The 23,900-nt window shown below is 42.3% G+C and overlaps 1 long non-coding RNA gene across 1 annotated transcript in view; it reads left to right on the forward strand.

Moving 5' to 3' along the window:
- LOC137095044 (uncharacterized) overlaps positions 1-18,526 on the forward strand; it is a 43,754-nt gene extending 25,228 nt beyond the window's left edge. Inside the window, exons 2-3 of the long non-coding RNA XR_010908772.1 lie at positions 3,875-3,946; positions 18,369-18,526. This is a non-coding gene — a long non-coding RNA (uncharacterized lncRNA). The remainder of the gene's footprint in view (positions 1-3,874; positions 3,947-18,368) is intronic.
- The last annotated feature ends 5,374 nt before the right edge of the window (positions 18,527-23,900 follow it).

Consider the following 23,900-nt stretch of genomic DNA (forward strand, 5'->3'; position numbering starts at 1 on the left):
GAAGATATTATGTTGTTCCATTAGAAAGCTAAAAGGAAAAATATGAAAAGTATTCTTGTGGTGGGATGGACAGTATAAACTAGTTGAAACTGAGCCAAATTGCAGAAAATGTATCTGTTGAAACTGAAATGCTCATCCCATTGCAGTTGGCCAGTCGGCCACAGGTTCAAAACAGTGTGCAGGCGGAGAGGACAGGCAAAAAGGCATCCTCTCCCCATTCCATGCGTTCACGCCAGCTGGGAGTGCCACTAAATAAACATATTTTTCCCAACACTGTTCACACCAGAATCAACAGGGCAGTTTACGGAATCAAGACAGAACTTGATTTTGGACAACCACTTCCAGAATCCCACATCTGGACGTAGCAATTGGCCATGGTAAATGAAGGAATGAATGAACATCTACAGTGCAATCACCATATTTTTGGGGAACTTACCGTAAAGCCAGAAACCCTATAGAAAGAAATGGCATCCGGTGGAAATTTCCTTAGAGTCTCCCTGAAGGATTTTGACAATTCATAGAGTTGACATATTTTGTTGGATGCAGGTACTTGAAACCACAGGTATCGGGCCAATGGTTCTGCAGGGAGTCCTATTATAATTTTCCTGCATTTCAGTTTCCACTTCCACTTGTAAATAAAGACCTTCAGAAGATGTCTTTCTTCATGTGACTCCACCATCTGAAAGTGGTGAAGATATAAGAGATGGATGTTCAAAGAGGTGGCACTCCAATAATGGGATGTTCTGCTTCATATGTCTTTACAGTGGTAGGCAAATCAACTGTTTTTCCCTCTAAAATGCACACTTGACACCAATCTTTTTGTTGCATTTTGCATTAGCTGCTGCTTCCAGACGTATTCAAGGGCAACCTCACATAGAGCACTTTTTATAGTATTCTAATCAAGATGCAACTCACCTACATGGCATGATCCCTAAGAAAGGGCACAGCTGACACATAGGTGCTCTTGGACATTATTGTAACTTGGCTTTCCAGGAACAGAATATCCAAGAATATCCCCAAGGTAGACACCTGATCTTTAAGAGCAATTGCCTGTGTGTTCTTGCGGCAACCCACCCTGGTATCCACAAATGAATGGTGCTGGATGATAGCTATGAATGCAGAAATAAATTACATAGCTGGATTGTGGGTGCATCAACACTGTAGAATGACTGCAGTTTGACACCACTTTAACAGCTGTAGCTTGAGTCTAGGAAACTTTGGGAGTTGTAGTTTGGAGGGGTACCAGTACTCTTTGGCAGAGAAGGCAAAAAAAGAAAAACTACAACTCCAGTGATTCCATAGCATTGAGCCATGGCAGTTCAAGTGGTGTCAAATTGCATTTATTCTCCAACGTAGATGCATCCTTACCAGTAGGCCTGGGCGGTTTCATTCGTTAATTTTGTAATTCGTTAAATATTCGTTAATTTTAGCAATTACAAAACGATTACAAAACTTATTTTTAAACCTGGAAGTGTTTTTAAATATCGAAACGGCAGGCGCCAAAAAAATTTTGTATTTCCGTCCATTTCGGAAATACGTAAGATGGCCTGGCGATGCTTGCTGGGAGCTCTCCTCTCTCTCCTCTCTTAGCCAGTCAGAGGCAGAGCCTGAAAGAGGAGGAGGAGGAGGAGGAGGAGGAGAGGGCGGGGAAGGCGCCGGCTGAGCAAGCGAGCAAGAGGGTGAGCGACCCTCAGCGGGAAGGCGGCCCGTCCCTCCTTCCTCACCTTTGCGGTGGGTGTGCTTCATTCTCCCAATTCCTTAGCGGAGGGCTGTGCTTCGTTCTCCCAATTCCTTAGTGGAGGGCTGGGCTAGATGGCCTTTGGGGAGCCCTTCTCCCAATTTCGCATTGCTTCGGAGGAGCCAGGCCCGACTCGGCGGCAGCGCTTGAGGGCCCGCCAGAGTGAGTGCCTGCCTTCCCTCCTTAATAATAATTTCTCCTCCCTATTCTACTAAATTAATAATTAAATTAAAAAAATATTTTAAAAATATTGAAAAAAAAGGACGCCATCTTTACAAAATGTTTTGTAAATATTAACGAAATTTCGTAAATACCGAACTTTTTTAAGGGAAAATTTTGTAATTATTTTAAATATCGAAACAAAAAAAACCCCAAATACAAATCGATTTTAGAAACAAATTTTTGCGTTGTTACCCAGGCCTACTTACCAGACTTTCCCTAAATAGGAGAGATACAATGTATCATCCTGTAGTCCAAAAGCCTTTAAATTACTAACAAAGACTGGCATCCTCTCTCCTTTGCCAAAGGGATTATAGGATGGCAATCAGAACCTTCTTATAACTGACCAATGTTTCTGGGTTATGGTCCACAAAAGTAACTTTTCCAAACACCGCAGGAGAACAGAACCACCACCCCCCTGGGGACCTATCTGGAGAGCTTGCCCCTTCTACTCTGCAATATAAAATCCAAATTATCTGCTTTGAACTGGATTATATGATGGTGAAGACTTATGTAAAGCCCTATACAGTTCTGGCCCAGCTTGCTTGTCCAAACATAACTCCCTCTACGTCCTGCCTTGGACTTTAAGATCGTCCGGGGAGGCCCTGCTCTCAGTCTCACCTTCTTCGCAAATGCGTTTGGCGGGAACGAGAGACAGAGCGTTCTCAGTGGTCCCCCCCCCCTCCCGCGCCTCTGGAACACTCTCCCCATCTCCCCTCTCCTTCAGAAAGAAGCTTAAATTGTGGTTCTGGGACCAGGCATTTGGTGAGCAGGCTTGATAGCGATTGCAATGTTTACGTGAACTGACAATGGACAGGCTCTGACTTGAGACACTGAATCTTGAGACACTGAATTGGATTTGGCTACATGGTTGTTAATAATGTTTTAAAATGGATTTTAACTTAATGGTGTAATGTAGTGATATGTTGTATATGTATTTGGTATGTGTTGGCATCAAATTGTTGCTGTTGGAAGCCATCCTGGGATTGAGAAGGAAGGGCTACAAATGTTGGAAGTAATAAATAAATACGTAGTCCAGTTCAAAGCAGATAATGTGGATTATTTGCTTAGATAATCTGTATATCGCTGTGGAAAGGGGGCCTTAGTCTTCCTCACGCCTTCTCGTTTGCAGCCTATTTGTAAGGAATGGAGAAGGCATGACTATCAACTCCAACAGACCTGGTTGTATTTGCATTCCTTGTCATGGTGATGTTTCACAAATGAACTGTGGAAGCAAGGGAAGTTTTGCCCATGAGGAACAAATGAAGGCGCCGACTACACCCCAAACACTGCTGTTCAGAGTGAAACAAAACAGATGAGGGCACTGCAAATGGCTATGGAAGGATTCCCATTGATCAGGAACCATGCAGTGTTAATGCTTCACCAGGAAGTCTTAGGAAAGGCTGGAAAACATAGGAAATTGGTTAGTGGGACATTTCATTAGGCGGAAGGAAGTATTGTCAGAGAAGTACCATAGATTCTAGTATTTCACAGATGAAATCTGTGAAATGGGTGAAGGAATGTCCAAATGTTCAGTCTAGGGCAGCTGCTTGTTTTTCTATCATGACATTCCTCTCTGATGGAGGAAAGTAGGTTTATAACAAAAGCAAGTTGTTTGTGTTCACTTTCTTCTACAGTACTGGAGGGGTCTTTGTCAAAATCTCATTGCTTACAAATGCAGATGTGTGCAATACTGGAATATGTTGATTGGATAGCTTGGAGACATTCCTTTTCTGCACAATTCCTGGAATCACCATCTAGTATGGTAGTCGGAGAATTCTGGACACAATAGTCCAATTTGGCTTATTCCTATAGCGGGGATCACTGCAAATTTAGATATGCCCTTAAGTGGGCTAAACAAGGCATTTGGCATATATTTGTGTCTTCCACTTTTCCTGTCTTTTCCTTCTATTACAGCCCATTTGAATAGCTGACAAGGAAAACCTTCAAAGAGTGGTCCTTCAAGGGTCCTGGTGGCATCTCCCATATGTAAGTACCATTATGCACCTAGACTTTACTAAAAGGCTTCTCTGCATAATCCTTTGGAGTTCTTAAGAGGCTGAAAAGCAGAGTGTACCTTAAACACAATAATAGTAAGGAGTTGGGAGAAAATAGAGACAAGATGGAACAAGCCTGAAGTGCAAGAAGAAGAAAGCCACAAGACAGAGATCTAAGATTCCCAGAGCTCTCCAGTTAATTGCTTGAGCTGTCGCAACTTGTCAGCTCTCACACCTTCCTTCTGTTAGGCAAATTGCCCTGCCAGGCTAAGCAACCTGGCAGCCATAAAGCTGTCTTTACGCTTCTGAATATTGGGTCCATCCAGTGCTGATTGTGATCATGCAAAACCCAACTGCAGTGAGAGCCCATGGCATGGCTAAGCTCCCAGCAAAGATGATTGCCTAAACTGTGAACCTCTGCAAAGCCTTAGCTTTGAAAGCACTACATTCCCACTACTATCTTCTCCAAAAGTCACCATAGAAGAAGGGATACTTCACAGCTTTTGAATGCAAGAGAACTAGCTGACATCTGAGATTCCATTCCTGGTGTTGCAGCAGTTTCCTTTAGACTCTTTGAAAAGGCAAGATTCTGCCCCCTCCTGTCCTCTCCGACTGCAAAGTACTACTTTTGTAATTTCAATTCAGGTTGCAGTTAGAAAAGCTGAAAATAATGGGGGAAGGTTGGATGAGAGGGGAGATTATTGGACATTTTGAAAGTACCGTAACTGCAGATCCCGTCTGGCAGAGGATTAATTGGGATTGCCCTTGTCACACAGTTCTATGGCAGTTAAAGTGGTGCCAGATGGCATGAATTCTACAGTGTAGATGCACCCGTTGATGCATCCAGGTTTCAGGTGAATGAGGAATTGTCACAGAAACACTCCCACATTAGCAGGTTTTGAAAGCTGTGTTGTGGTTAGTTGCCATGCCTTTCCGGATTTCAGCCCTTTGATGAGGCAAAATCTTACTAGTCGGACCAGTACAACACTGGCAAACGTGTTGATATGCCACATGCCTGTGGTTACCTCTGTGAGTGGATGGTTGTGCAGTGACTGGTTTGGCAATGCAACTGACCATGTTACTCTTACCTGGGTGAAACTGTTTTGTTGCAGAAGGGAGGGGGTAAATTATGCAACCATTGCTGTTTTTGGCATGTTTCCTTTTTCTCTGTCTCTCTAAATCCATCTCAGATCCACCTTCTGCCACCCCACCCAGCATCCAATGCCCTCTGTTATCTGCAAACATTGCTATGTCCCAGGACAAAAAACTTTATCATACAAGGCTGATAAAGTATAATTACTACAAGATAAAATCTCCCTTTGTTGGGGCTTATCGTATGATGTCACGTTTCTCTCATAATTGCATTACATTTGAATCATGATTGGATTCTCTATTTTCATTGGCAGGAAAATAGCCTTCAATGAATCCAATATTGTTGCTATTCCGCCCTTTTTCTTGTGCAATAATTTCCTTCCATTGTAAATCTGATATTGTGAAGCAAATGGTGGTCTCTCAAGAATGCTGCAACTATGTGATTGTGGCTGCAGCCGCTTAAAAAGCCAATATGATCCTAACTGCATCAATAGGATCCAGATCAATTGATGTCCAACTCTATTCTGCTATAGTCAGACCTTCTAATCCAGTGGTTCCCAACCTGGGGTCCCCAGATGTTTTTGGCCTACAATTCTCAGAAATCCTAGCAGCTGGTAAACTGGCTGGGATTTCTGGGAGTTGTAGGCCAAAAACATTTGGGGACCCGAGGTTGAGAAGCACTGTTAATCTATATCTATCTATACACATAATAAAAATGAAAATATGTATGTGTGTGTGTGGCTGGGGTGTCCACTAACACAGACAAGCTCCTGCCTCCACAAACAGCTGTAGCTCCCACCACTCACCAAAGGCCCTTCCTCCAGTGACATTGCAGGTTATAGTGAATGCCATGAACATGTCCAAGAGCCCTACCAATGTTCTCCACAAACACTATCCTGCCCACCACCCAAGTGAAGGCTTTCATGCGGGACAATTCAATCCTAGATTATATTTTTGGAGGGGACTGACCCATCTGTGTAGGAGTTATAGTTCCCCTGAATCCAGAGAGCATTCTGAACCACACCAATGATGGACCTGGACCAAACGTGGCACATACAGAACCCTGGTGACCAACAGAACATACTGGAGGAGTTTGGGGAACTGACCCACCCGTGATGAATTTGTAGTTCTCCTTGCATCAGAGAACACTGTGAACCGAAACACCAATGGATCTTGACCACACATGGCACACATACCTGATATGACAAAATTTGATTACTGGAGGGGATTGGGGAAAACTGACCTTCCTTTCTGGGAGTTGTAGTTCACCCCCAACCAGCGAAATTGTGATCCCGACTGATGATGGACCTGGAACAAACTTGGCACACAAAACCCCAATGACTAATTAAACCTACTGGAGGGGTTTGAGCAGACTGACTCACCATAGTGGGAGTTGTAGTTTACCCTAAAACCAGAGAGCACACTGAACCCCACCGATGACATCTAGAGCAAACTTGTCCAACATAACAAATTTTAAGTACTGATGGAGTTTCTTGGGATTAACTGAGCATTGTGCATTTTGTACAATTAAAAAAATAACCCAGGCAACACTAGTCTGGAATAAATACTGTGTCCAGTTCTGGTCAAAGCAATTCAAGAAGGGGATGAACAAGATGAAAGGTGCCCAGAGAAGGGATACCAAGATGGTCAAAAGTCTGGAAACTATTAATGTTTCTGAGAAGTTAGAGATGTTTGGAGAAAAGAGGACTGAGAGGGCCCATGATAGCCATGTTTAAAGTTTTGAAAGGGGGTCCCATTGAAAAACATTAGGAAGAATGTCCTGATGGTAAGAAGACAGTAGAATATGATGCTTTAGAGTCTGGTGGAGTCTCCTTCTCGGAAGTTTTAAAGCAGAAGCTAGATGGCCATCTGTTTTGATTGTTTTTTCTTGCTAGGCAGAATGGGATTGTACTGGATAACCCTTGTGGCCTCTCCCAGTTCTATGATTCAAGAGATCATTCCAATAACAGTACATTTCTATATGCTAAAAACAACATGATTGTAAACAGGCTGCAAGCTGTAGCGATGAAGTCCAAAGAGGCACTCATGGCTTGTTCCGAAGGCAAGGAGTCACCCTACCCAAGAGGTTCTTGGTTTGCAGGGTTTAATGTTTAATGCAGTAATAGATGGTAACTCTCTGATCCTAAACATGCAATTTCTGCTCAGGATGAGTCATGTTTATCTACAAGAGTGACGAACCTAAATGTGGTGGCTTTTATGCTGCATCGTGTGCATTGAACATACACCCTTTGTGCAAGCGTGGAATTATCTTCTCTATTACAGGCCTGGGCCAGAATAGCCTTGGCACCTTCTCTCTCTCTCCTTCCTTACTTGCAAAGAAGATACCTTGGCTACATGAAGACAGGAGGCACTGCAAGTGTTTGCAATGAAAGGAACAAGACAAAAACCCTGCAATGTATGCGTCCTTACAATCATGACTTAGTGTTATATTAACCATATCCTTCATGTTAATGAGAGGGGTTTGAATCTGGTGCTGTTTTCCTGGAGGCTTGGGAGGGAAATTAGGGCATTGGAGCCCAGGAGTCTGAAATTAACCATTTTAGGTAGCCAAATTATTGAGTCCATAGTGCAAAGATAATTAGCTCAGCAGGGAGAAGAGGAGATGGCGGTAAGAGCCTTACCCTTCCCTATGGACTCAGGCAACAGCAAAGGACTGCTGTTCTCCTTCATTAATGACATTTGTCATCTTGACCACACTCTCGTGTTGTTTGGCAACACCCAGTTTTCACCAAAGTATATGTATCTGCCACTGGCCTAGGTACTCTGGTCCTTTGCTTGCCACCAATTGCTCAGCTTTTCATATATATCAAATAAGGTAGAAAGCAGGTTTCTACTCACACTTACTTGGAAGTCACTATTCCAGAAAATCAAATTGTTGGCCTAAATCCTATTCTTAGTCCCAACTAAAGTAAGCCTATTCAACCAGTGGAATTTAGTTGCATGTTGACTCCACCCATTGAGTCTGACTACTCTAGTTTGGATATCACCAACAGGATTCCAACAGGATGGCTTAGCTTGGGGGTGTTATTTTTGGCACTGTAAGATAAAGATAAAGATTTCTCCTGACATTAAGTCCAGTCGTGTCTTACTGGAGGTTGGTGCTCATCTCCATTTCTAAGCTGAAGAACGAGTGTGTCCATAGACACCTCCAAGATCATGTGGCAAGCATGATTGCATGGAACGCTGTTACCTTCCTGCTGGAACAGTACCTATTGATCTACTCACATTTGAATGTTTTCGAACTGCTAGGTCTGGCACTATAATTTTCAGTTATAAGAATCTCCTCATGGCCATGGTGGCTATAGCATTCTGGAAGCTGTAATACAATAAGTACCATTTCCAGGTGCTTCTTCCATGCCAACAGGCTCAGAGGGTCTCCTCCAATGATATCTGCCACCCATCCTGTCTTTTTCCTAATTCTTCTTTCTCTTTTAGTGAGTTTGATAGCCATGGGCCTCCAGATATTGTTGAATTGTAATTTCCATCAGCTCTAACCAGTAGGGCCAGTGATGTGAGCTGCAGGTCAACAACATCTGGAGGGCACCAGTTGCCCAGCTCAATTCCCTTGCACAGCATGTTTCCACATTCCTATCCAATAATACATGGACACAACTGAGAAGTATGCCCCGTCCTCTTGGTGTTTCAGGGTAACACCGACTGCCTCTAAACCCAGGCCTTGTGTGTCTTCTGTCAGCAGGAAATAATACATAATCCAACCTGATGGCACTGGATATTTTGGCTTCTTGAGTCAAACTGGAGGGTATTGAAAATGCAAGTGTTTTTCCTGTACCTTTCCACTTAGGGACATGGAGGCATTTCCTCTGTAGAGACATGGAGTCCTAGAACCATTACCCCCTGCTCAAAGCAGGATCTCCAGCTAAAGCCTTCCTAGCAGAAAATATCCAACCTCTTCATCAACAAGGTTAAGAATAAAGCTATTACCTTCTACCCATTCCTTTCAAAAGCTAATTTGGGCATAGGCTAAATGTTTTAACTTTGTAATTTAAAACAAATTGGTTTTTGAATAAGTTTCAGTTCAGCAAAGAACTGGAATTGAGCATGCTTGAGATGCTACTGAAGCCGAGCATGCTCCTGCCCCCAATAAGAGATAATAACTTATAATTCTGCAAAGGGCCAAGGACAAGTCTTAACCTCAACACTGCAGGACTTCCTTGACTAGCTCAGTGAAACCTTTTGGATCTTTTCTCATGAATTTCATGCTTTTAATCATTCCCCATGAACCCTTTCGTTTCCCTTTCAAAAACATACTTTTATATGGACTTTTCTTGTTATGAATTATAGGCACATGGTTCCTGCTACATCAAATGTATATATTTTCATATTTCCTTTGTACTAGTGGCTTTCCCCTTTGATATTGAACTGCTTTTAGGAGGGTCTCCCCAGGCGAGATCCCTAGGACTGCACCAAAGAGAGTCCTGCTACCTTCTTGGCGAGACTTAAAGGGAAGCCAATTCAAAGGACCGACGATAGACGAATAGATCCTCTCGCCCAGAAGTTGAAGAAGCGGCAATCGAGGCTTTTATTTGCGATTCAGCTGAAAAGGATGCAGTTGTAGTGATAATTTACATACAAGCATAAGCATACAGAGACCAGGAAGCATTTTTATAGCAAAAGTACAGTTTAAATTCCCGCCCGCCTTCCCCGCCCGGCTTGTCGGTGATTGGTGGATGGCCAAACAGCTGGGAGGAGGCTTGCCAAACCTCCCCCGCGCTCAGCCAATCACCGAGCTCCCTTGCTTCCAAGGATGGACGAATCAGGATCGTCCGGCCACTTCGAGGGGCTAGCGAATCAGGAGCAAGGATGGAGGGGAAGGATTATGACAATCTTGACCAGGAATCTCCATGCGGCCAGGGCAAAATCGGGCCAGCTGTGAAGACAGCTATTGTTTGAGTCAATGGGTGGGTGATTGAATTTATTTATTTATTTATTTTTATTTATTTAGTGTACTTGTATACCGCTAATATCTCAGCCTAAAACGGCGACTCATTGCGGTTTACAACATTTAAAACAACAATAATTACGATTAAAAAATATAAAACACATACATATACAATACACAGTATTGGGCCACCAATACAGACCAATGCATCTCTTACTTAAAATCATAATCCAATTTCGTTGTCCGTGATTGCCAGTCCTTGATCAAAAACTTCATCGCATCGGATTAGCCGAATGCTTGCTCAAACATCCATGTTTTCAGTTTTTTCCGAAATGCCATCAGCGAGGTGGCTGATCTTATCTCTATAGGGAGGGCATTCCAAAGCCGCGGGGCCACCACAGAAAAGGCCCTGTTCGGATAGATATGTAGGGCCAGAACTGTTTAGGGCTTTAAAGGCCAAAGCCAGCACTTTGAATTGGGCCCGGTAGCTAATCGGTAGCCAGTGGAGCTGGTACAGCAGAGGAGTTGTATGCTCCCTGCGCCCTGCTCCTGTTAATACCATGGCTGCCGCCCGTTGGACTAATTGGAGCTTCCGGGCCGTCTTCAAAGGCAACCCCACGTAGAGAGCGTTGCAGTAGTCAAGGCGGGATGTAACCAGAGCATGGACTACCGTGGCCAAGTCAGACTTCCCAAGGTCTGACTTTTCCTGTCAGAGCCAGGTCAGCTGAGTTCAGTGAAGAGTTTCAAGTGATATGATCAGGGTTTGGGCACAGGACCCCCTGCTGGGCAGTCTTACCCTTATTGTCCTTGGTAAATTAGTTTCTGACCGGAGGAAGAATATCACTTGTTGGCCCTGCTCCGAAGACAAGTGACGAAACTTCCTGAACTATTGTCCATGCAGGGATGAGCAATTATGAGTTCCATTGTGGGGAAAATGACCCCTCGGGGCAGCTATGCACGCTTCAGTCTTTTGCTTCATAGCTTTGTGGGGCAAAGTTAAAGGGTACAGAGGATATTCCATAAGGGGCACACATACATCAAAATCATAAGCAGCATGCATTAATAAAAGTCCCACCGCGATCCCTCCCTCAGAGAAGATTTAATAAAAGACTCAAGCTTTATTCAAAAGAGTCTGAGCATTCCATGTTCTGAGGAAGTTCATGAGAGAAACTGTTTTCCAAATTTGAGAAATGGGTAAAAGGAGAGCCCTTGGTGATGGGGAAGCCCGTAGATGGATCATTGGTAGGGCTGCTGGGTGACCCTGGCTTGGGTCCTTGAAAAACTACAACTCTCACGAGGGGCAGAAGTTCCAAGATCCAGCCATTTCCCAAAAGCCTCGTGGGGTCCTTGTTGTTGTTAGTGCCTTGGCAATGTGACCAAGACTTAACCTCCACTGTGCAGTCTGGTGCCCTTGCCCTTGGCAGAACTATGTCACTATCCCTTATTGGGGGGGTCGACCTCACCTTGACCTTTTCCCCCTTCCCTTTCCTTATGAAGAGATTCCCCCAGGAAACTGCAGAGCTCCAGACATTCCAAAGATCCCAATCCACAATTTCCTTTGCATGAAAAATAATCTGACAGGTATAAAGATATAAGCTCTGATGATCAATTGGGCAGGGGGGCAAAGAATCCCACCGCTGCCACCAATTATAAAAGCTCCTTTATGCTCTTTGGGCAGGGGGCAAACAGATCCCAACACTGTCCCTCCTTCAATAAGGAATTCACACCACTTTGGCACTTATAGTGTTTGAGGGGATGTCTCTTTATTAAAACCTTCGCTGCCACCATAAACTGAAGAATCACAAACCCTCTAGCTATTTAGAATGTTAAAAGGTTTTTTAAAACACTTCTAGGACCACCAAATACTGTCTATTATCAAGGGCTTCTTTGAGGGGAAACCGGAGAGGTTGATTCAAAAAGAAAATAGACTCAAACCACAATGGCACTTGACTCAGGCTTAAATTTTAAAAATAACAAGGAAAAGTTTATTGAATACAAGTTACAGAATAAAAGTGAATGCAGGTTCAGAGGCTTGGCTGTTACAATTAAAGTGTTTTTGGTTCTTAGAAGCGTAACGGTTGCTTGAGAGAATGGATCTATTCTTTGTTACAATTCCTAAACAAAACCCAGCTATTTCTTTTCTAAAATAGCTGTAACCAGTCTGCCACAGCCTACTTTGCTGTGCAAACTACAGGCAAGCTGCCTATTCCTAACAGAGACTCCTAAAACTCTAATCCTACTCTAACATCACCCAGAACTGAACTCCACTGTCAAAATAAGCCTCTCTCTTTCCCTCCAACTGGCTAACTCCGCCCCCCTTTTCCAAACCAATCCTGGCTGTTGCTGGGCTGGCTCAGGCCTAGGCCACTCCCCCTCTCTGAACTGGAGTCTTCCCTAAACTAAGATGGCTCCTGCAGCTCTCTGCCAGGCCCTCTAAGCTGAAACTACCTAGCCTGTCTCTTCCTAGGCCCTGCCACCCCCGGCTGGCAAGGTAAGGGATCTTTACATTCCCTCCCCACCTCAAGATGGTTTGCGGAGTGAAAAGGTTTGCAGACCTTTTCCAAAGCAAAGCCTAACACTATACTAGGCCTAACTAACCCCCCTTACTATCTATTCCATCTAATCTATCTATCTATGTACATACCTACATTTGCAATAAACACCTTTTGCAATAAAAACATTTATGCAATAAATACATTTTGCAATCAATATATACCATAAATACATTATACACAATAAATACATTCCTGTAGGGAAAAAAACATGTTAAATATATTACAACATTGTATATAAACTATCCAGCATCGTAAATACAATACCTTTTCCATGGAATGCCTCCTGACATTCTATGTACATATAATCTCTATACTCTTACCTATATATATATTAAGCTTTTAATATCATCAATATTCTAATATCATCAAGAATCCTATACTTATGAACAAAGCTAAATCATTTGGAGAGACTTAAGTCTCTGTATCTAAACAAAAGCTATTTCATTATTAAGAGACTTTCTGTCTGCTATAAGGTTATAACACACTAGAAGGAATTTCTCTTCTATTCTCATAAACAGTCTATTTAAACATCTCTATATTTACATCTAACTACATTTTGTCTATTAGCAAAACCTACCTATATAACTAACACATTTCACAAGACTATATCTATACATCATACCTACTGTATGAAATATATACAGTTCACCATTGTGATAACACCATATACTTTGCAAGACTGCAATTGAACAGATTAACCAATTCGTAAACAATACACTATCCTATACCTATATTATCTTTCTATAATAACACCTTCATTCAGAAATGTGTTATTTTGGTCTGGTCCTTGTAGATAATAAAGTTGTTTGTTCCTTTTTTCCTTCACCCAATTCCAATTCTCCTTTCCCTACTACTCAGTTTTACATTACAACCGGACAGTCCACTTTTTACAGTATTACACTCTTTTGCAGTCTTTGACCCTATCACATAAGGTCCCTCCCAAGAAACCTCCAGTTTCTTTTTAGATCTTGGTTCTAAAACCAGGACCTCATCTCCCACATCAAAACATTGGTGTCTTGTGTGAAGATCCGCTTGCTCTTTCTGCTTCAGCTGGGCAGTTGACAAGCTCTCGGCTGGGCAGTTGACAAGGTCTCTTCCTAGGCCCGCATCTCGGCCTACGAGCCCACGAGGACCTTGAGATCGTCTGGGGAGGCCCTTCTCTCGGTCCCACCTGCCTCACAGGCACGCCTGGTGGGGACGAGAGAGCGGGCCTTCTCGGTGGTGGCCCCCCGGCTATGGAACTCCCTCCCTGCTGAAATTAGACAGGCGCCCTCCCTCATGGCCTTCCGTAAGGGCCTGAAAACATGGCTCTTCGAGAAGGCCTTCAACTAAGTGCTATGGTATTGGAATGACTACCGGAATGGACTACGACTACGAGACGGATTATGACCCCAAAACAAGACGATGCGGATTTTTAGTTTAATTAGTTGTTTGTATTAGTAAGATGTTATGTTGTGGTCTTGATTCATTGTAAACTGTTGTTTCTCTATGTTGTGTACACCGCCACGAGTCGCCCTAGGGCTGAGAGTGGCGGTTAACAAGTGCAAATAATAAATAATAAATAAATAATAAATAGGCCCTGCCACCCCCGGCTGGCAAGGTAAGGGATCTTTACAACAGGCATCTTTGTTCTCGGAGGATTGCCCAACAATGCTGTTTTCCCCCCTGGCAGACCCCTAATCATTTTTCTACCTGGAGGTCAGGGGACCCTTTAAAAGACCCCACCTTTGCACTGGTTGATTTAACTAACTTCCCACTAAGGAACATTCAACCCAGTTTTGCCCTCATTGTACTGTTTGCTGGCTAGTAAAATCCAGACTTTCCTTTACACATGTTGATTCATTCCAATCAAAACACAATAGATAAGCCTTGCTTGAGACTTCCCTTTGTTTGTCTTGCAGGCCACATGGCATTTTTTTTCAGAACTCATCCATAGATCCCTTTGTGTTCATCCTGCCTCCCTCTCTCCTGATTTGCTATCGCTGCTAGATGGCAGGAGCCTCCCCACTGGATCCTACAGACCACTGGAGCTTCCTGATTGGTCCAGGGGCACTGGGGGCGTGAGGGACGCCTCACAGCTGTTTGCCCATTGTCCAATCACAGTGGAGGGCAGCAGGGATGCCAGGGCGGGAAGTTTGAACTCTGCAACTTTGAATTTACTATAAATATGGCTGTATCAAATGTATTTCTTTATGCTCCGCTGGTGAATGATCGCAGTTCTGCATCCTTTTCAGCTGGATCGCTAAATAAACCTCGATGGCTTTTCTTCAACCTTGGTGAGATTTATTTGGGAAAAATCAGGGAAAATTCTGGGCCTTTCTCCTCTTTTGCTTGCCAAGGGGTTCGGGTTCTCTTTGGTGGGTCTAAGGACTTCTCTCTCCTGGGAAGGAGCCTCCAAATTCTAGCTCGATAACACTACTCTGCTAAAAAAAGAAGGCTCTTTTCTAACAGTTTTCCCAAAAGGGTTAACACTTTGGCGAACTCTAACTCCCCAAATCCTCTCTCCCAGCACATTGCACTTGCAGATGAGTGCTCAAACACAGACATACATCCTTTAAGAAAGGACACACACATACTTATTGCTATGTTCTAAAGCTTTAAGTCTAAACAATCTTAGGACCTCATCACATGAGACTTGAGCTCCGTTCTAGAACGTTCCCAGTACAGCGCTCGCTGGAGTCTATCACATGTTGCAGGGCTACTTCTGGCGGGCCTCCATCCTGGAAGTGTTCTAGGATGGAGCCCTGAGAACACAGGTGGCTACACATGTTCCCATTAGGTAAGCTAGAGACAGCACTGGGGGAAGCTAGGCAGAGACGCTTTTCCTTGTATTATGGGGAAGGCATCAATTTGGGTGATGTGAGGCACATGACGTTTTCCCCCACTGCCTGCTGGATTTTCTCTGCTGCCCCATGTATGCTCAAGGTGTCCCCCAGCTTGAGAACCTCAATATGATGAGGTCCTTAAGTGACCCCCTTTCACTGGGAAGTCATTGCAGAGTGAGGAGATCCACCAATCTACATATTAGCCAACTGCAGCCTCATAAAGTCAGAGAGTTCCAGAAGCATATTCAGAGTTGAAGAGAAGCTCCGTGAAGGGCTCAAGTTTAACCAAGCTGCTCAAATAATCTGGAATTGAATGGCACCTCCATTGTTTGCCAGCACCAGATCCAGAAAGAGGAAAATGAACTCCACAAGGCAAGTACCCAGAGTGATAGAACAATTGAATGATGTAGATTCTACATTTGAGCACTTACTAATAGACTACACTGCCTCCCATGTCCCACTGAACACTACTAGGGTTGCACACCCATGTCTCCCTAATCCTATAGGGTTGTGAAGCTAGAAAGGGCAACCCACGATGAACTCCTCAAGGTGTGATATCTTTCTTCAAAACATTAAAAGAAAGGAATATTGCTTTAGTGTGTTCCTTCTAATTCTTTCTGATCTCTAAAGTGCCATGGGTGGCATAATGGGTTAAACCCTTGTGCTGCTGAACTTCTGAACTGCTGAACTGAAGGTTGGCAATTTGAATCTGTGGGACGGGGTAAGCTCCCCCTGTTAGCAATTTGAATCTGTGGGACGGGATAAGCTCCCCCTGTTAGCACTAGCTCCTGCCAACCTAGCAGTTCCAAAACATGCGAATGTGAGTAGATCAATAGGTACCGCCTTGGGGGAAAGGCAAAAAGACACTCCATGTAGTCATGTTGACCACACAACCAGGAGGTGTCTATGGATAACACAGGTTTCTCAGCTTGGAAATGGAAATGTGCGCTTCCCCCAGAGCTGGAAATGTAAGGAGAAACCTTTGTCTTTGTCTGTGTATTTGTGTCATTGTATGCCATTGTAACTGAATGTTTACTTGTGTCTGTTTATATATATTGTAATCCACTGTGAGTCTCCTCGAGGAGATGGGGGAAATATAAATTAAGTGTTATTGTTGTTATTTAAAACACAACAAGATGAGTCCACAGCAGACAAGATCACTCTGCTGACTGTTGTATTGAATCTCAAGTCGGACACTTCCCAAGTGTCTAAGTGTGTGTGATGTTGTCATCAAGGGCAGCGGAAGCCCCCGCCTTCAAGCTGGTTTGACCCGCAGTGGAGAGTTCCGCAGTTCCTACAAGTCACAATTGGGACAAACTGATGAAATGTGCCCCAACAGACAGCTCAAACTAGGACTGCACTCAGCCTCTATGCCCTTCTATCACTTTCCCCCAAGCCCTAACATTGTAGCCATTCCCCTAATAAAGGTACTTGAAATTGCAACTTTTAACTTTTCTTCTTGTTACTTTGTGTCGTTCCCGGCCTGAAACTATCAACTTGCATGAAAATAACCTTTCCCAGGCTCCGGGAAACCGCGAGCCTGTCCGGAATGCTTCCCTGGCGTTCCGGGGGTGCCGAATCTGCGTTTTTTGAAACCGCGGATACAGAGTTTCTCCTTTCGGATCTCAGTATCCGCGAAAATTGTAAAATGGCGGTTCGGCTCCATTCTAATGCCATATTTTTCTGTACTAAATTCTAAACCGATCTGCTATCTCGCTTTTCTTATTTTGGATCCCTACGCCCGGGGAAAACCTCTCGATTTTTGAGAATATATTTTACTAGAAACAGCTGATTGCCAAAAACGCCGGTTTCATGGTAACCGTTTGACTGCTCTTCGCTGCCGTTCACCCCTGCTGAGCTTCAAACCCGGGGACTTTATTATTATTATAATAAATAATAATAATAATAATAATTATTATTATTATTATTATTATTATTTTTAAAGATTTTATTTACATACAATAACAACTTACAGAATAGACAAAACACAAAACAGTGAACATTTTACAAACACATAACCCCACCAGCAAGGACTGAACAAGTATAATTTCCTTCACCATGTATTTATAAATCAGCCATTAATCAAATGTCATCTCCAAAATTCCTGACCAACCAAATTCTGTTGTTCCTAATCCCCCTAATTTCTGAGAAATATGCCATAGGCCTCTTGGTAGCCTAGAATCATAGAATCAAAGAGTTGGAAGAGACCTCATGGGCCAGCCAGTCCAACCCCCTGCCAAGAAGCAGGAATATTGCATTCAAATCACCCCTGATAGATGGCCATCCAGCCTCTGTTTAAAAGCTTCCAAAGAAGGAGCCTCCACCACACTCCGGGGCAGAGAGTTCCACTGCTGAATGGCTCTCACAGTCAGGAAGTTCTTCCTAATGTTCAGATGGAATCTCCTTTCTTGTAGTTTGAAGCCATTGTTCTGCGTCCTAGTCTCCAAGGAAGCAGAAAACAAGCTTGCTCCCTCCTCCCTATGGCTTCCTCTCACATATTTATACATGGCTATCATATCTCCTCTCAGCCTTCTCTTCTTCAGGCTAAGCATGCCCAGTTCCCTAAGCCGCTCCTTGTTCTCCAGACCCTTGATCATTTTAGTCGCACTCCTCTGGACATATTCCAGCTTGTCAATATCTCTCTTGAATTGTGGTGCCCAGAATTGGACACAATATTCCAGGTGTGGTCTAACCAAAGCGGAATAGAGGGGTAGCATTACTTCCTTAGATCTAGACACTATGCTCCTATTGATGCAGGCCAAAATCCCATTGGCTTTTTTTGCTGCCACATCACATTGTTGGCTCATGTTTAACTTGTTGTCCATGAGGACTCCAAGATCTTTTTCACACGTACTGCTCTCAAGCCAGGCATTGTCCTCCATTCTGTCTCTTTGCATTTCATTTTTTTTTTGCCAAAGTGGAGTATCTTGCATTTGTCACTGTTGAATTTCATTTTGTTAGTTTTGGCCCATCTCTCTAATCTGTCCTGATCGTTTTGAATCCTGCTCCTGTCCTCTGAAGTATTGGCTATCCCTCCCAGTTTGGTGTCGTCTGCAAACTTGATGATCCTGCCTATGAACCCTTCATCTAAGTCATTAATAAAGATGTTGAACAGGACCGGGCCCAGGACGGAACCCTGCGGCACTCCACTCGTCACTTCTTTCCAAGATGAAGAGGAAGCATTGGTGAGCACCCTCTGGGTTCGTCCATTTTAGATCCATTACAAAATTCATTGACTAATTTCTGCCATTTTTAAAGATCAACCTCTGGCAGTTTAATAGGTAACATATTACATAGGAAGTTAAATTTGGATAATATTTTCATTTTAAAGATTGCGATTCTACCAAACCAGGAGAGATTAAGTTTTTTGTATTCTAGTAGTCTTTCTTGAATTTCCCTAAATAATCTATCAAAATTTAATATTTTTAACTCTGAATAATTGACAGGTATTGTAACTCCCAAATACTTAATTTTGTTTCTAATCTTAACCTTAAATTGATCAATTATTTTCTCTTGGTCTTTTCTCTCCAGGTTTATTGCCATTACCTCCATTTTCTTCCAATTAATTATTAGGCCTGTTATTTTGCCAAACTGTTTTAAGTGTAGGTTTATCCGGTCTAGTGCCCTATCTGGATTTCTAACTGTCAAAAGTGTATCATCTGCAAATAAACTAATTTTGATTTTGTTGTCCACTCCCATTCCCTGTATTTTTTTTATCCTTCCTGATTGCCGAGGCCAATAATTCTATAACTAATATAAATAGTACCGGAGAAAGAGGGCAACCCTGCTTTACTCCTTGCATGATACTAAAGGATTCAGTACTTGAGTCATTAATTATAACTTTTGCCCTATTTTCCAAATATATTTCTTCTATTATATGTTGGAACTCCTCTCCAAAACCATATTTTTAAATTAATGATTTCAGCACTGTCCAACCCACTGAGTCAAAGGCTTCATATATATCTAATGCAATAATGCCTACTTGAGCTTTCTTGTTTTTTGTGTTCTCTATAATTTATCAGTCTGCGGACCAAGTCAGACATTTGCCTGCCCTTAACAAATCCACATTGATCTGGGCTAATATAATCCTCTACAAAGTTTTTTAATCTATTTGCCAAAATTGCCATAAAAATTTTTGCGTCTTGGTTAATTAGAGAAATAGGGTGATAAGAGTCTAATAATAATTTATCTTCACCCGGTTTAGGTATTAGTATTATCCTAGTATGTTTCCATGAATTTGGTATGGGTTTCCCCCTTAATATTTTATTGAATAATATCTGTAATTTGGGAACTAGAAATTCTATATAAGTTTTATAAATTTCAGCTGGAATACCATCTTCATTGGTGATTTACCCTTCCTTAATTTATGTATGATGTCTTTAATTTCCTCTTGAGATATAGATTTCTCCATTTCCTTACTGTGTGCCTCACTTAATTTCTTACTACATTTTGTTCCAGATATTTATCCAGCTCAGCTGTATCCACTTCTGTATTTCTGTACATATTAGAGTAGAAATCCTGTATCACTTTAATTTTATCTACCATTCTGGCACATATAATGCCATTACTATCCTTGATACATCCAATCTCCCTTCTTACTTTTTTAGTCTGTGCTAATTTTGCCAGCAGTTTTGAGCTTTTATTATTATATTCAAAAAAGTATCTGTTTGTGTACATCATATCTTTTTTAACTTTTTCTATATCTTTAGCCTCCAACTCTTTCTTTAGTCTTGTAATATTATTTATAATCTTTAGATCCTTTGTTAACAAGTACATTGATTCCAGTTTTTTTATTTCTCCTATCAGTTGGTTCTCTCGTTCCCTTTCCTGTTTCTTCTGTATGGCCGCATATTTACTAAACAGTCCTCTTAAAACTGCTTTCATTGCATCCCAGAGCACCTCATATGAAAGGGGTTCCCTTGCATTCAACTCCCAAATTTCTGCCCATTCTCTTAAAATATTTTCCCTTATAGATTTGTTGTTAATATTATTTATATCAATCCACATTCTTTTTAGAGGCTCATAGTCAATTTGGTAATCTAATATCATATTCATGTCTCGATAGTCACTTATAGAATTTAAATTTACATAGACATCTTTAACATATTTTACTAGGGGTGGTGTTATGAAAATATAATCAATTCTAGTAAACACCTTGTGCACTGCTGAATAATATGTATATATCTTTTCATTCCCTTTCATTAATCTCAGTACATCCTTTAAGCTATAATTATTAATCAACTGAACAAAAACATGCCTCGCTTGTAAATACCCTCTCTTTTGTGATGATGAATCCAGTTCCTGATTAAATGTTGCATTAAAATCCCCTGCCACTATCATATTGTCTGTTTGTATTTTTCTCATCCTTTCGTCAACCCCTCTAAAAAAATCCCTTTGACCACTATTTTGGGCATAAATATTCACCAGTACATAATCCTCATTATTTACTGTACCCTTAATAATCAAGATTCGCACTTCATCATCTTTATCAATTGAATCAATCTTACACCCCACATTTTGTGAAATCAACACTGCAACCCCCTGGCTCTAGCACTTCCAGATCCCTTTATATAATGCTCTACCCAATTCAAATGAATATCACTATGGCTCCCTCCCTGGTGGATCTCCTGCAGAAAAATAAAGTCTGGTCTTGATCTTTTTAAATACGCTCTCAATCTCTGAGATTTAAGTTTTGATGAGATACCCTTAACGTTAAGGGTAATACATTTATAGCTATGCATTATCAGCAAAAGTAATAAACATAATAAATGAATTCCTCATTACAGGCCTTACATACACCCCATTTGACACAAAAAAAACCCCACTTGCCCTACTTCCCCTATACCCCCACATACATATGCATTTCCTGATTCTGCTTTGGCTGTATCTACAGCCAGCTTGGACACTAACATGTGTCTTTACAATCGGGAGGAGAAACTACATTAGTTGGCCCGCACTTAATTATATCCTAACCCTTCTACCCTTATATATATATGAGTAATATTTATTACAAAATACATTCCTTTGACCCCTTATACACTTATCATAATTACAACCCTTCTCATTTTAACTTTCTTCATTTTTATTTTATGTTATATTTTATTTTAAATCAACTTAATATTTTTCTCTGACTCTTCTCCTTTGACTGAAGTTATTAGTGTTTATATAACCTTGGCAGACCCAGGGACTTGATGTGGTTCCCCCATGGGACTTCGGAGAGGAGCCTGGCCAGGGGCCCCCCGGCCCTTGGGAAGAGATTCTAGTTTTCCAAGGACCAGAATGTGAATCCATTGCAGTACGGCCGGAGCTCCATCTGCCAACCTTTACAAAGATCCAGGACTGCCTGCTGCCTGCTGGGAACTTCAGGAAATATTATTTCTCATGAACTCTCTTCAAGAACATTGGACTCAAAGTCTCCAAATAAAATTAATTCTTTTATTAAATATAATTGGGACGTGGGACAAGGATGGGGTCTTAGTTGCTATGAAATGCCTATGATTTGAATGTATCTTCCTTTGAAATATCTTTTGCCCTCTTGCTTTACCCCTGCCCTTTGCCTTAGAAAAGTGACCAGAAAAACAACTCAGTGCCTGACGGGGGCTGTTGCCCCCTTAAAACCAACCTTTCACAGACATTTGCATGGACAATAGCGAAGGAAGTTTTTCATTGATTTTCTGAGTTGGTCTGGTCCATGGTAACTTCCCCAAAGGCAAATTTTGATTATTTCAAACAATGCTGGCCAGGCTGCCCGCCAGGGAGTCTTTTTGCCAGTTCCATTTTCTTCACCTGGCACACAAAGCAAACTTCTCGTATCAGATCAGGGACAGGAAAACCCTTCTTAATTCAATCAATTTTCTATCAGCAAAACAATGCCTCAGCTGGCCGATTCTTTCAATATGTCATAATCCCATTACTTGCCATTGTCCCTGATCATTCCGCCTTCTCTTCCCTGATTGGTCAGTCCCCAGAAGCGGGGAAAGCGTCCTGATAGGTTTCCCAGAAGCGGGGAAGCCTTGTGATTGGCTCAGGCTGAGGGCGGGCCACCAAGCCTCCTCCCAGCTGTTCGAGCCATCAGCCAATCACCGACGAGCCGGGCGGGGAAGGGCAGGCAGGAAATTTGAAATCTCTGTATGTGTTCTGTCTATAAAATGCTTGCAAAACTTTGTACCGGCATGCTTGTGGGTGAACTATCCCCGCAATTGCATCCGATCCAGCTGAATAGCTAATAAAGAACTTCGGTCGCCATCTTCTTCCACTTTGGTGAGATTTTTTTTTAATATTTTTTCATCACCGGAATTCGCCTTCTCTGTCCTCACCAAGGTTAGGGACCCTCTTTGGTGCGGTCCTATGGGTCTCTCTTACTGGAGAGACCCTCCTAAAGTCCGTATTGATTTCATTGTATCATCAAATAATGTGTAAGATGGCCTTCTGCAGCTGGCAGATGGTAATTTTGTCAGTGCTGATTGTGTTTAGGTGCAGACCAAGGTCTTTAGGCACTGCACCCAATGTGCCGATCACTACTGGGACCACCTTGACTGGCTTGTGTCACAGTCTTTGCAGTTCGATCTTTAAATCCTCATATCGTGGCAGCTTTTCCAGTTGTTTCTGTTCAATCCTGCTGTCACCTGGGATTGCAACATCGACAATCCATACTTTGTTTTTTTTAACACGATCGTGAGGTTAGGAGTATTGTGCTCCAAAACGATGTCAGTCTGAATTTGGAAGTCCCAGAGTAGTATTGGTAGTAGTAGTAATAGTAGTAGTAGTAGTTGTTGTTGTTGTTATTATTATTACAAATCTATCTTAGGGTTTTCTTGGCAAGATTGATACAGAGAGAGGGTTTTCCTTGCCTTCCTCATTGAGTTGCATTACAAATAAAAATGTAAAACTCCAATAATGTAAAGTGCAAATGGGGGTGAGGTCTAGCAATATTAATAGCCCTTTCTCACTAATGTTGCCAGATCCCTATGCTTCAATGCTGTGGACAAAGTGGCACTGGTTCAGCCCACATGCCAGCAACATGATTCATTGTGATGCTGTCAAGGGATGGGTAAGACAAGGATGCTGTGCAAACCTGCGCCATATGAGGAGGGAACACCTTGGTTTACCCAGAAGTAAGGGGGAGGCCAGGGCAGGAAGCTTCTCCTTTTACCACAATGACATTTCTATTTTGGGAAGAAGCATCGCTAATAATAGATTAATAGCAAGCCGTATATTTTATTTGCCTGTGGCACAACGCCCATGACAAAACATTCCGATAATACAGTATATCTCATAGAATGAATCATATACAGTTGAAATGCTTACATTAGACAAATGGAAAAACAAACTGAGAAGTTACTGTACAAAATGTCAGACCAACAACAACAGTGGTAGCAACAATGACAGATCCCCTTTGCAATCCGCTGCTGATGTCTCTGGAAATCTACAGGGGGGCTGAGAAGGTAATGGATTTAGGGTGATCTATCAATAGGAGTCGCGGTAGCACAGCAGATTAAACCTCTCAGCTACAGAACTTGCTGATCAGAAGGTTGGCAGTTTGAATCTGTGGGA

Source organism: Anolis sagrei, chromosome Y (assembly GCF_037176765.1).
Source record: "Anolis sagrei isolate rAnoSag1 chromosome Y, rAnoSag1.mat, whole genome shotgun sequence".
Lineage (NCBI taxonomy): Eukaryota > Metazoa > Chordata > Lepidosauria > Squamata > Dactyloidae > Anolis > Anolis sagrei.